The following is a 9,555-nucleotide window of genomic DNA, read 5'->3' as shown; positions in this document are numbered from 1 at the left end:
TTTTATGCAACCTATTCGCACGTGAGTGGCTGAGTCGACGCAAAATCCTCGGCGGCAGTATCAACACTAGATCGCGTGTTATGTGAGCAATTGACACTCTGATCCGACGTGTGAAGGCGATTACGAAGGTTTTTGGGTACAGATGGAAGCAGATGCATGTTACTATGTCTTGTTTTTAATGATGAAAAAGTGTTTCCGCCCGGGATCGAACCGGGGACCTTCTGCGTGTTAGGCAGACGTGATAACCGCTACACCACGGAAACTACTTGTGTGCGCCTTACCTTAGAGGCAACTCGTGCTGATGTTGTCATCGTAACTAAAAAATTAAATAAATGCGCTACTTGCATAACAAAGGTACATGCAGAAGATCCTCACATGTCGTGGCTCACTGGAGTACAATACGACATATTCAGGAAAATACTGTTCCCGCCCGGGATCGAACCGGGGACCTTCTGCGTGTGAAGCAGACGTGATAACCGCTACACTACGGAAACTGCGGACGTGAGGAGTCCATCCCCGTTCCCTCGAAATTACCTCAGCCTGTCTCCCGTCCGCGAATGCACACGCGACGGTTCTTTTGACAGCCTGGAAACCATTACAGCCGAGGGCACAAGAAGTCTTCGGGTGCTCGAGAGTTTGTCTGCCGTAGCACCCCTAACGAGATAGCGGTTTTTCCCGCAGTCGTGATTGTAAGTCATAGCAGCAAAAGCAATCACTTTCTTAGCAGCAGGGAGTGCGAGCCCAGCGGCAGCTCTACATGAAGGTACCAATAGCCCAGGAAGGCCGCCGACCGCGGGAATTCGCGCCGCCCCCATCCCGCCAGCCTACACGAGACTTTCCAGAGCACCCTGGACCACATCGAGGGACCCAGTGCACTGAAATTATAGTCATTCGCCCTGTCAGGTGGCTCGTTGGTCTAGGGGTATGATTCCTGCTTAGGGTGCAGGAGGTCCCGGGTTCAAATCCCGGACGAGCCCTAGCGTTTTGTGCAAACTGATCGCACGTGAGTGGCTGAGTCGACGCAAAATGCTCGGCGGCAGTATCAAATGAATTTCATATTTGATGTGAGCAATTGACACTCTGATCCGACGTGTGAAGGCGATTACGAAGGTTTTTGGGTACAGGTGGAAGCAGATGCATGTTACTATGTCTTGTTTTTAATGATGAAAAAGTGTTTCCGCCCGGGACCGAACCGGGGACCTTCTGCGTGTTAGGCAGACGTGATAACCGCTACACCACGGAAACTACTTGTATGCGCCTTACCTTAGAGGCAACTCGTGCTGATGTTGTCATCGTAACTAAAAAATTAAATAAATGCGCTACTTGCATAACAAAGGTACATGCAGAAGATCCTCACATGTCGTGGCTCACTGGAGTACAATACGACATATTCAGGAAAATACTGTTCCCGCCCGGGATCGAACCGGGCACCTTCTGCGTGTGAAGCAGACGTGATAACCGCTACACTACGGAAACTGCGGACGTGAGGAGTCCATCCCCGTTCCCTCGAAATTACCTCAGCCTGTCTCCCGTCCGCGAATGCACACGCGACGGTTCTTTTGACAGCCTGGAAACCATTACAGCCGAGGGCACAAGAAGTCTTCGGGTGCTCGAGAGTTTGTCTGCCGTAGCACCCCTAACGAGATAGCGGTTTTTCCCGCAGTCGTGATTGTAAGTCATAGCAGCAAAAGCAATCACTTTCTTAGCAGCAGGGAGTGCGAGCCCAGCGGCAGCTCTACATGAAGGTACCAATAGCCCAGGAAGGCCGCCGACCGCGGGAATTCGCGCCGCCCCCATCCCGCCAGCCTACACGAGACTTTCCAGAGCACCCTGGACCACATCGAGGGACCCAGTGCACTGAAATTATAGTCATGCGCCATGTCAGGTGGCTCGTTGGACTAGGGGTATGATTCCTGCTTAGGGTGCAGGAGGTCCCGGGTTCAAATCCCGGACGAGCCCTAGCGTTTTATGCAACCTATTCGCACGTGAGTGGCTGAGTCGACGCAAAATGCTCGGCGGCAGTATCAAATGAATTTCATATTTGATGTGAGCAATTGACACTCTGATCCGACGTGTGAAGGCGATTACGAAGGTTTTTGGGTACAGATGGAAGCAGATGCATGTTACTATGTCTTGTTTTTAATGATGAAAAAGTGTTTCCGCCCGGGATCGAACCGGGGACCTTCTGCGTGTTAGGCAGACGTGATAACCGCTACACCACGGAAACTACTTGTGTGCGCCTTACCTTAGAGGCAACTCGTGCTGATGTTGTCATCGTAACTAAAAAATTAAATAAATGCGCTACTTGCATAACAAAGGTACATGCAGAAGATCCTCACATGTCGTGGCTCACTGGAGTACAATACGACATATTCAGGAAAATACTGTTCCCGCCCGGGATCGAACCGGGGACCTTCTGCGTGTGAAGCAGACGTGATAACCGCTACACTACGGAAACTGCGGACGTGAGGAGTCCATCCCCGTTCCCTCGAAATTACCTCAGCCTGTCTCCCGTCCGCGAATGCACACGCGACGGTTCTTTTGACAGCCTGGAAACCATTACAGCCGAGGGCACAAGAAGTCTTCGGGTGCTCGAGAGTTTGTCTGCCGTAGCACCCCTAACGAGATAGCGGTTTTTCCCGCAGTCGTGATTGTAAGTCATAGCAGCAAAAGCAATCACTTTCGTAGCAGCAGGGAGTGCGAGCCCAGCGGCAGCTCTACATGAAGGTACCAATAGCCCAGGAAGGCCGCCGACCGCGGGAATTCGCGCCGCCCCCATCCCGCCAGCCTACACGAGACTTTCCAGAGCACCCTGGACCACATCGAGGGACCCAGTGCACTGAAATTATAGTCATGCGCCATGTCAGGTGGCTCGTTGGTCTAGGGGTATGATTCCTGCTTAGGGTGCAGGAGGTCCCGGGTTCAAATCCCGGACGAGCCCTAGCGTTTTGTGCAAACTGATCGCACGTGAGTGGCTGAGTCGACGCAAAATGCTCGGCGGCAGTATCAAATGAATTTCATATTTGATGTGAGCAATTGACACTCTGATCCGACGTGTGAAGGCGATTACGAAGGTTTTTGGGTACAGATGGAAGCAGATGCATGTTACTATGTCTTGTTTTTAATGATGAAAAAGTGTTTCCGCCCGGGATCGAACCGGGGACCTTCTGCGTGTTAGGCAGACGTGATAACCGCTACACCACGGAAACTACTTGTGTGCGCCTTACCTTAGAGGCAACTCGTGCTGATGTTGTCATCGTAACTAAAAAATTAAATAAATGCGCTACTTGCATAACAAAGGTACATGCAGAAGATCCTCACATGTCGTGGCTCACTGGAGTACAATACGACATATTCAGGAAAATACTGTTCCCGCCCGGGATCGAACCGGGGACCTTCTGCGTGTGAAGCAGACGTGATAACCGCTACACTACGGAAACTCCGGACGTGAGGAGTCCATCCCCGTTCCCTCGAAATTACCTCAGCCTGTCTCCCGTCCGCGAATGCACACGCGACGGTTCTTTTGACAGCCTGGAAACCATTACAGCCGAGGGCACAAGAAGTCTTCGGGTGCTCGAGAGTTTGTCTGCCGTAGCACCCCTAACGAGATAGCGGTTTTTCCCGCAGTCGTGATTGTAAGTCATAGCAGCAAAAGCAATCACTTTCTTAGCAGCAGGGAGTGCGAGCCCAGCGGCAGCTCTACATGAAGGTACCAATAGCCCAGGAAGGCCGCCGACCGCGGGAATTCGCGCCGCCCCCATCCCGCCAGCCTACACGAGACTTTCCAGAGCACCCTGGACCACATCGAGGGACCCAGTGCACTGAAATTATAGTCATTCGCCATGTCAGGTGGCTCGTTGGTCTAGGGGTATGATTCCTGCTTAGGGTGCAGGAGGTCCCGGGTTCAAATCCCGGACGAGCCCTAGCGTTTTGTGCAAACTGATCGCACGTGAGTGGCTGAGTCGACGCAAAATGCTCGGCGGCAGTATCAAATGAATTTCATATTTGATGTGAGCAATTGACACTCTGATCCGACGTGTGAAGGCGATTACGAAGGTTTTTGGGTACAGATGGAAGCAGATGCATGTTACTATGTCTTGTTTTTAATGATGAAAAAGTGTTTCCGCCCGGGATCGAACCGGGGACCTTCTGCGTGTTAGGCAGACGTGATAACCGCTACACCACGGAAACTACTTGTGTGCGCCTTACCTAGGCAACTCGTGCTGATGTTGTCATCGTAACTAAAAAATTAAATAAATGCGCTACTTGCATAACAAAGGTACATGCAGAAGATCCTCACATGTCGTGGCTCACTGGAGTACAATACGACATATTCAGGAAAATACTGTTCCCGCCCGGGATCGAACCGGGGACCTTCTGCGTGTGAAGCAGACGTGATAACCGCTACACTACGGAAACTGCGGACGTGAGGAGTCCATCCCCGTTCCCTCGAAATTACCTCAGCCTGTCTCCCGTCCGCGAATGCACACGCGACGGTTCTTTTGACAGCCTGGAAACCATTACAGCCGAGGGCACAAGAAGTCTTCGGGTGCTCGAGAGTTTGTCTGCCGTAGCACCCCTAACGAGATAGCGGTTTTTCCCGCAGTCGTGATTGTAAGTCATAGCAGCAAAAGCAATCACTTTCTTAGCAGCAGGGAGTGCGAGCCCAGCGGCAGCTCTACATGAAGGTACCAATAGCCCAGGAAGGCCGCCGACCGCGGGAATTCGCGCCGCCCCCATCCCGCCAGCCTACACGAGACTTTCCAGAGCACCCTGGACCACATCGAGGGACCCAGTGCACTGAAATTATAGTCATTCGCCATGTCAGGTGGCTCGTTGGTCTAGGGGTATGATTCCTGCTTAGGGTGCAGGAGGTCCCGGGTTCAAATCCCGGACGAGCCCTAGCGTTTTGTGCAAACTGATCGCACGTGAGTGGCTGAGTCGACGCAAAATGCTCGGCGGCAGTATCAAATGAATTTCATATTTGATGTGAGCAATTGACACTCTGATCCGACGTGTGAAGGCGATTACGAAGGTTTTTGGGTACAGATGGAAGCAGATGCATGTTACTATGTCTTGTTTTTAATGATGAAAAAGTGTTTCCGCCCGGGATCGAACCGGGGACCTTCTGCGTGTTAGGCAGACGTGATAACCGCTACACCACGGAAACTACTTGTGTGCGCCTTACCTTAGAGGCAACTCGTGCTGATGTTGTCATCGTAACTAAAAAATTAAATAAATGCGCTACTTGCATAACAAAGGTACATGCAGAAGATCCTCACATGTCGTGGCTCACTGGAGTACAATACGACATATTCAGGAAAATACTGTTCCCGCCCGGGATCGAACCGGGGACCTTCTGCGTGTGAAGCAGACGTGATAACCGCTACACTACGGAAACTGCGGACGTGAGGAGTCCATCCCCGTTCCCTCGAAATTACCTCAGCCTGTCTCCCGTCCGCGAATGCACACGCGACGGTTCTTTTGACAGCCTGGAAACCATTACAGCCGAGGGCACAAGAAGTCTTCGGGTGCTCGAGAGTTTGTCTGCCGTAGCACCCCTAACGAGATAGCGGTTTTTCCCGCAGTCGTGATTGTAAGTCATAGCAGCAAAAGCAATCACTTTCTTAGCAGCAGGGAGTGCGAGCCCAGCGGCAGCTCTACATGAAGGTACCAATAGCCCAGGAAGGCCGCCGACCGCGGGAATTCGCGCCGCCCCCATCCCGCCAGCCTACACGAGACTTTCCAGAGCACCCTGGACCACATCGAGGGACCCAGTGCACTGAAATTATAGTCATTCGCCATGTCAGGTGGCTCGTTGGTCTAGGGGTATGATTCCTGCTTAGGGTGCAGGAGGTCCCGGGTTCAAATCCCGGACGAGCCCTAGCGTTTTGTGCAAACTGATCGCACGTGAGTGGCTGAGTCGACGCAAAATGCTCGGCGGCAGTATCAAATGAATTTCATATTTGATGTGAGCAATTGACACTCTGATCCGACGTGTGAAGGCGATTACGAAGGTTTTTGGGTACAGATGGAAGCAGATGCATGTTACTATGTCTTGTTTTTAATGATGAAAAAGTGTTTCCGCCCGGGATCGAACCGGGGACCTTCTGCGTGTTAGGCAGACGTGATAACCGCTACACCACGGAAACTACTTGTGTGCGCCTTACCTTAGAGGCAACTCGTGCTGATGTTGTCATCGTAACTAAAAAATTAAATAAATGCGCTACTTGCATAACAAAGGTACATGCAGAAGATCCTCACATGTCGTGGCTCACTGGAGTACAATACGACATATTCAGGAAAATACTGTTCCCGCCCGGGATCGAACCGGGGACCTTCTGCGTGTGAAGCAGACGTGATAACCGCTACACTACGGAAACTGCGGACGTGAGGAGTCCATCCCCGTTCCCTCGAAATTACCTCAGCCTGTCTCCCGTCCGCGAATGCACACGCGACGGTTCTTTTGACAGCCTGGAAACCATTACAGCCGAGGGCACAAGAAGTCTTCGGGTGCTCGAGAGTTTGTCTGCCGTAGCACCCCTAACGAGATAGCGGTTTTTCCCGCAGTCGTGATTGTAAGTCATAGCAGCAAAAGCAATCACTTTCTTAGCAGCAGGGAGTGCGAGCCCAGCGGCAGCTCTACATGAAGGTACCAATAGCCCAGGAAGGCCGCCGACCGCGGGAATTCGCGCCGCCCCCATCCCGCCAGCCTACACGAGACTTTCCAGAGCACCCTGGACCACATCGAGGGACCCAGTGCACTGAAATTATAGTCATTCGCCATGTCAGGTGGCTCGTTGGTCTAGGGGTATGATTCCTGCTTAGGGTGCAGGAGGTCCCGTGTTCAAATCCCGGACGAGCCCTAGCGTTTTGTGCAAACTGATCGCACGTGAGTGGCTGAGTCGACGCAAAATGCTCGGCGGCAGTATCAAATGAATTTCATATTTGATGTGAGCAATTGACACTCTGATCCGACGTGTGAAGGCGATTACGAAGGTTTTTGGGTACAGATGGAAGCAGATGCATGTTACTATGTCTTGTTTTTAATGATGAAAAAGTGTTTCCGCCCGGGATCGAACCGGGGACCTTCTGCGTGTTAGGCAGACGTGATAACCGCTACACCACGGAAACTACTTGTGTGCGCCTTACCTTAGAGGCAACTCGTGCTGATGTTGTCATCGTAACTAAAAAATTAAATAAATGCGCTACTTGCATAACAAAGGTACATGCAGAAGATCCTCACATGTCGTGGCTCACTGGAGTACAATACGACATATTCAGGAAAATACTGTTCCCGCCCGGGATCGAACCGGGGACCTTCTGCGTGTGAAGCAGACGTGATAACCGCTACACTACGGAAACTGCGGACGTGAGGAGTCCATCCCCGTTCCCTCGAAATTACCTCAGCCTGTCTCCCGTCCGCGAATGCACACGCGACGGTTCTTTTGACAGCCTGGAAACCATTACAGCCGAGGGCACAAGAAGTCTTCGGGTGCTCGAGAGTTTGTCTGCCGTAGCACCCCTAACGAGATAGCGGTTTTTCCCGCAGTCGTGATTGTAAGTCATAGCAGCAAAAGCAATCACTTTCTTAGCAGCAGGGAGTGCGAGCCCAGCGGCAGCTCTACATGAAGGTACCAATAGCCCAGGAAGGCCGCCGACCGCGGGAATTCGCGCCGCCCCCATCCCGCCAGCCTACACGAGACTTTCCAGAGCACCCTGGACCACATCGAGGGACCCAGTGCACTGAAATTATAGTCATTCGCCATGTCAGGTGGCTCGTTGGTCTAGGGGTATGATTCCTGCTTAGGGTGCAGGAGGTCCCGGGTTCAAATCCCGGACGAGCCCTAGCGTTTTGTGCAAACTGATCGCACGTGAGTGGCTGAGTCGACGCAAAATGCTCGGCGGCAGTATCAAATGAATTTCATATTTGATGTGAGCAATTGACACTCTGATCCGACGTGTGAAGGCGATTACGAAGGTTTTTGGGTACAGATGGAAGCAGATGCATGTTACTATGTCTTGTTTTTAATGATGAAAAAGTGTTTCCGCCCGGGATCGAACCGGGGACCTTCTGCGTGTTAGGCAGACGTGATAACCGCTACACCACGGAAACTACTTGTGTGCGCCTTACCTTAGAGGCAACTCGTGCTGATGTTGTCATCGTAACTAAAAAATTAAATAAATGCGCTACTTGCATAACAAAGGTACATGCAGAAGATCCTCACATGTCGTGGCTCACTGGAGTACAATACGACATATTCAGGAAAATACTGTTCCCGCCCGGGATCGAACCGGGGACCTTCTGCGTGTGAAGCAGACGTGATAACCGCTACACTACGGAAACTGCGGACGTGAGGAGTCCATCCCCGTTCCCTCGAAATTACCTCAGCCTGTCTCCCGTCCGCGAATGCACACGCGACGGTTCTTTTGACAGCCTGGAAACCATTACAGCCGAGGGCACAAGAAGTCTTCGGGTGCTCGAGAGTTTGTCTGCCGTAGCACCCCTAACGAGATAGCGGTTTTTCCCGCAGTCGTGATTGTAAGTCATAGCAGCAAAAGCAATCACTTTCTTAGCAGCAGGGAGTGCGAGCCCAGCGGCAGCTCTACATGAAGGTACCAATAGCCCAGGAAGGCCGCCGACCGCGGGAATTCGCGCCGCCCCCATCCCGCCAGCCTACACGAGACTTTCCAGAGCACCCTGGACCACATCGAGGGACCCAGTGCACTGAAATTATAGTGATTCGCCATGTCAGGTGGCTCGTTGGTCTAGGGGTATGATTCCTGCTTAGGGTGCAGGAGGTCCCGTGTTCAAATCCCGGACGAGCCCTAGCGTTTTGTGCAAACTGATCGCACGTGAGTGGCTGAGTCGACGCAAAATGCTCGGCGGCAGTATCAAATGAATTTCATATTTGATGTGAGCAATTGACACTCTGATCCGACGTGTGAAGGCGATTACGAAGGTTTTTGGGTACAGATGGAAGCAGATGCATGTTACTATGTCTTGTTTTTAATGATGAAAAAGTGTTTCCGCCCGGGATCGAACCGGGGACCTTCTGCGTGTTAGGCAGACGTGATAACCGCTACACCACGGAAACTACTTGTGTGCGCCTTACCTTAGAGGCAACTCGTGCTGATGTTGTCATCGTAACTAAAAAATTAAATAAATGCGCTACTTGCATAACAAAGGTACATGCAGAAGATCCTCACATGTCGTGGCTCACTGGAGTACAATACGACATATTCAGGAAAATACTGTTCCCGCCCGGGATCGAACCGGGGACCTTCTGCGTGTGAAGCAGACGTGATAACCGCTACACTACGGAAACTGCGGACGTGAGGAGTCCATCCCCGTTCCCTCGAAATTACCTCAGCCTGTCTCCCGTCCGCGAATGCACACGCGACGGTTCTTTTGACAGCCTGGAAACCATTACAGCCGAGGGCACAAGAAGTCTTCGGGTGCTCGAGAGTTTGTCTGCCGTAGCACCCCTAACGAGATAGCGGTTTTTCCCGCAGTCGTGATTGTAAGTCATAGCAGCAAAAGCAATCACTTTC

At 51.9% G+C, this 9,555-nt stretch overlaps 29 non-coding genes across 29 annotated transcripts; 9 read left to right on the top strand and 20 right to left on the bottom strand.

The window, feature by feature from the left end:
- Positions 1 to 190: 190 nt before the first annotated feature.
- On the bottom strand, positions 191 to 263 carry Trnav-aac (transfer RNA valine (anticodon AAC)). The gene has a single exon. It is a non-coding gene; the product is annotated as a tRNA-Val (tRNA).
- A 158-nt stretch (positions 264 to 421) lies between these two features.
- Trnav-cac (transfer RNA valine (anticodon CAC)) lies at positions 422 to 494 on the bottom strand. Its single transcript has one exon. It is a non-coding gene; the product is annotated as a tRNA-Val (tRNA).
- A 411-nt stretch (positions 495 to 905) lies between these two features.
- Positions 906 to 977, top strand: Trnap-agg (transfer RNA proline (anticodon AGG)). Its single transcript has one exon. It is a non-coding gene; the product is annotated as a tRNA-Pro (tRNA).
- A 195-nt stretch (positions 978 to 1,172) lies between these two features.
- Positions 1,173 to 1,245, bottom strand: Trnav-aac (transfer RNA valine (anticodon AAC)). The gene has a single exon. It is a non-coding gene; the product is annotated as a tRNA-Val (tRNA).
- Positions 1,246 to 1,403: 158 nt separating this feature from the next.
- On the bottom strand, positions 1,404 to 1,476 carry Trnav-cac (transfer RNA valine (anticodon CAC)). The gene has a single exon. It is a non-coding gene; the product is annotated as a tRNA-Val (tRNA).
- Positions 1,477 to 1,887: 411 nt separating this feature from the next.
- Trnap-agg (transfer RNA proline (anticodon AGG)) lies at positions 1,888 to 1,959 on the top strand. The gene has a single exon. It is a non-coding gene; the product is annotated as a tRNA-Pro (tRNA).
- Positions 1,960 to 2,154: 195 nt separating this feature from the next.
- Positions 2,155 to 2,227, bottom strand: Trnav-aac (transfer RNA valine (anticodon AAC)). The gene has a single exon. It is a non-coding gene; the product is annotated as a tRNA-Val (tRNA).
- A 158-nt stretch (positions 2,228 to 2,385) lies between these two features.
- On the bottom strand, positions 2,386 to 2,458 carry Trnav-cac (transfer RNA valine (anticodon CAC)). The gene has a single exon. It is a non-coding gene; the product is annotated as a tRNA-Val (tRNA).
- Positions 2,459 to 2,869: 411 nt separating this feature from the next.
- On the top strand, positions 2,870 to 2,941 carry Trnap-agg (transfer RNA proline (anticodon AGG)). Its single transcript has one exon. It is a non-coding gene; the product is annotated as a tRNA-Pro (tRNA).
- Positions 2,942 to 3,136: 195 nt separating this feature from the next.
- On the bottom strand, positions 3,137 to 3,209 carry Trnav-aac (transfer RNA valine (anticodon AAC)). Its single transcript has one exon. It is a non-coding gene; the product is annotated as a tRNA-Val (tRNA).
- Positions 3,210 to 3,367: 158 nt separating this feature from the next.
- On the bottom strand, positions 3,368 to 3,440 carry Trnav-cac (transfer RNA valine (anticodon CAC)). The gene has a single exon. It is a non-coding gene; the product is annotated as a tRNA-Val (tRNA).
- Positions 3,441 to 3,851: 411 nt separating this feature from the next.
- On the top strand, positions 3,852 to 3,923 carry Trnap-agg (transfer RNA proline (anticodon AGG)). The gene has a single exon. It is a non-coding gene; the product is annotated as a tRNA-Pro (tRNA).
- Positions 3,924 to 4,118: 195 nt separating this feature from the next.
- On the bottom strand, positions 4,119 to 4,191 carry Trnav-aac (transfer RNA valine (anticodon AAC)). Its single transcript has one exon. It is a non-coding gene; the product is annotated as a tRNA-Val (tRNA).
- Positions 4,192 to 4,346: 155 nt separating this feature from the next.
- On the bottom strand, positions 4,347 to 4,419 carry Trnav-cac (transfer RNA valine (anticodon CAC)). Its single transcript has one exon. It is a non-coding gene; the product is annotated as a tRNA-Val (tRNA).
- Positions 4,420 to 4,830: 411 nt separating this feature from the next.
- Positions 4,831 to 4,902, top strand: Trnap-agg (transfer RNA proline (anticodon AGG)). Its single transcript has one exon. It is a non-coding gene; the product is annotated as a tRNA-Pro (tRNA).
- Positions 4,903 to 5,097: 195 nt separating this feature from the next.
- Trnav-aac (transfer RNA valine (anticodon AAC)) lies at positions 5,098 to 5,170 on the bottom strand. Its single transcript has one exon. It is a non-coding gene; the product is annotated as a tRNA-Val (tRNA).
- Positions 5,171 to 5,328: 158 nt separating this feature from the next.
- Trnav-cac (transfer RNA valine (anticodon CAC)) lies at positions 5,329 to 5,401 on the bottom strand. The gene has a single exon. It is a non-coding gene; the product is annotated as a tRNA-Val (tRNA).
- A 411-nt stretch (positions 5,402 to 5,812) lies between these two features.
- On the top strand, positions 5,813 to 5,884 carry Trnap-agg (transfer RNA proline (anticodon AGG)). The gene has a single exon. It is a non-coding gene; the product is annotated as a tRNA-Pro (tRNA).
- A 195-nt stretch (positions 5,885 to 6,079) lies between these two features.
- Trnav-aac (transfer RNA valine (anticodon AAC)) lies at positions 6,080 to 6,152 on the bottom strand. The gene has a single exon. It is a non-coding gene; the product is annotated as a tRNA-Val (tRNA).
- A 158-nt stretch (positions 6,153 to 6,310) lies between these two features.
- Trnav-cac (transfer RNA valine (anticodon CAC)) lies at positions 6,311 to 6,383 on the bottom strand. The gene has a single exon. It is a non-coding gene; the product is annotated as a tRNA-Val (tRNA).
- A 411-nt stretch (positions 6,384 to 6,794) lies between these two features.
- On the top strand, positions 6,795 to 6,866 carry Trnap-agg (transfer RNA proline (anticodon AGG)). The gene has a single exon. It is a non-coding gene; the product is annotated as a tRNA-Pro (tRNA).
- A 195-nt stretch (positions 6,867 to 7,061) lies between these two features.
- Positions 7,062 to 7,134, bottom strand: Trnav-aac (transfer RNA valine (anticodon AAC)). Its single transcript has one exon. It is a non-coding gene; the product is annotated as a tRNA-Val (tRNA).
- A 158-nt stretch (positions 7,135 to 7,292) lies between these two features.
- Trnav-cac (transfer RNA valine (anticodon CAC)) lies at positions 7,293 to 7,365 on the bottom strand. Its single transcript has one exon. It is a non-coding gene; the product is annotated as a tRNA-Val (tRNA).
- Positions 7,366 to 7,776: 411 nt separating this feature from the next.
- On the top strand, positions 7,777 to 7,848 carry Trnap-agg (transfer RNA proline (anticodon AGG)). Its single transcript has one exon. It is a non-coding gene; the product is annotated as a tRNA-Pro (tRNA).
- A 195-nt stretch (positions 7,849 to 8,043) lies between these two features.
- Positions 8,044 to 8,116, bottom strand: Trnav-aac (transfer RNA valine (anticodon AAC)). Its single transcript has one exon. It is a non-coding gene; the product is annotated as a tRNA-Val (tRNA).
- Positions 8,117 to 8,274: 158 nt separating this feature from the next.
- Trnav-cac (transfer RNA valine (anticodon CAC)) lies at positions 8,275 to 8,347 on the bottom strand. Its single transcript has one exon. It is a non-coding gene; the product is annotated as a tRNA-Val (tRNA).
- Positions 8,348 to 8,758: 411 nt separating this feature from the next.
- On the top strand, positions 8,759 to 8,830 carry Trnap-agg (transfer RNA proline (anticodon AGG)). Its single transcript has one exon. It is a non-coding gene; the product is annotated as a tRNA-Pro (tRNA).
- A 195-nt stretch (positions 8,831 to 9,025) lies between these two features.
- Positions 9,026 to 9,098, bottom strand: Trnav-aac (transfer RNA valine (anticodon AAC)). The gene has a single exon. It is a non-coding gene; the product is annotated as a tRNA-Val (tRNA).
- Positions 9,099 to 9,256: 158 nt separating this feature from the next.
- Positions 9,257 to 9,329, bottom strand: Trnav-cac (transfer RNA valine (anticodon CAC)). The gene has a single exon. It is a non-coding gene; the product is annotated as a tRNA-Val (tRNA).
- Between the last annotated feature and the right edge of the window lie 226 nt (positions 9,330 to 9,555).

Source organism: Schistocerca gregaria, chromosome 2, assembly GCF_023897955.1.
Source record: "Schistocerca gregaria isolate iqSchGreg1 chromosome 2, iqSchGreg1.2, whole genome shotgun sequence".
Classification (NCBI taxonomy): Eukaryota; Metazoa; Arthropoda; class Insecta; order Orthoptera; family Acrididae; genus Schistocerca; species Schistocerca gregaria.
This window is presented reverse-complemented; position numbering and strand designations above follow the sequence as displayed.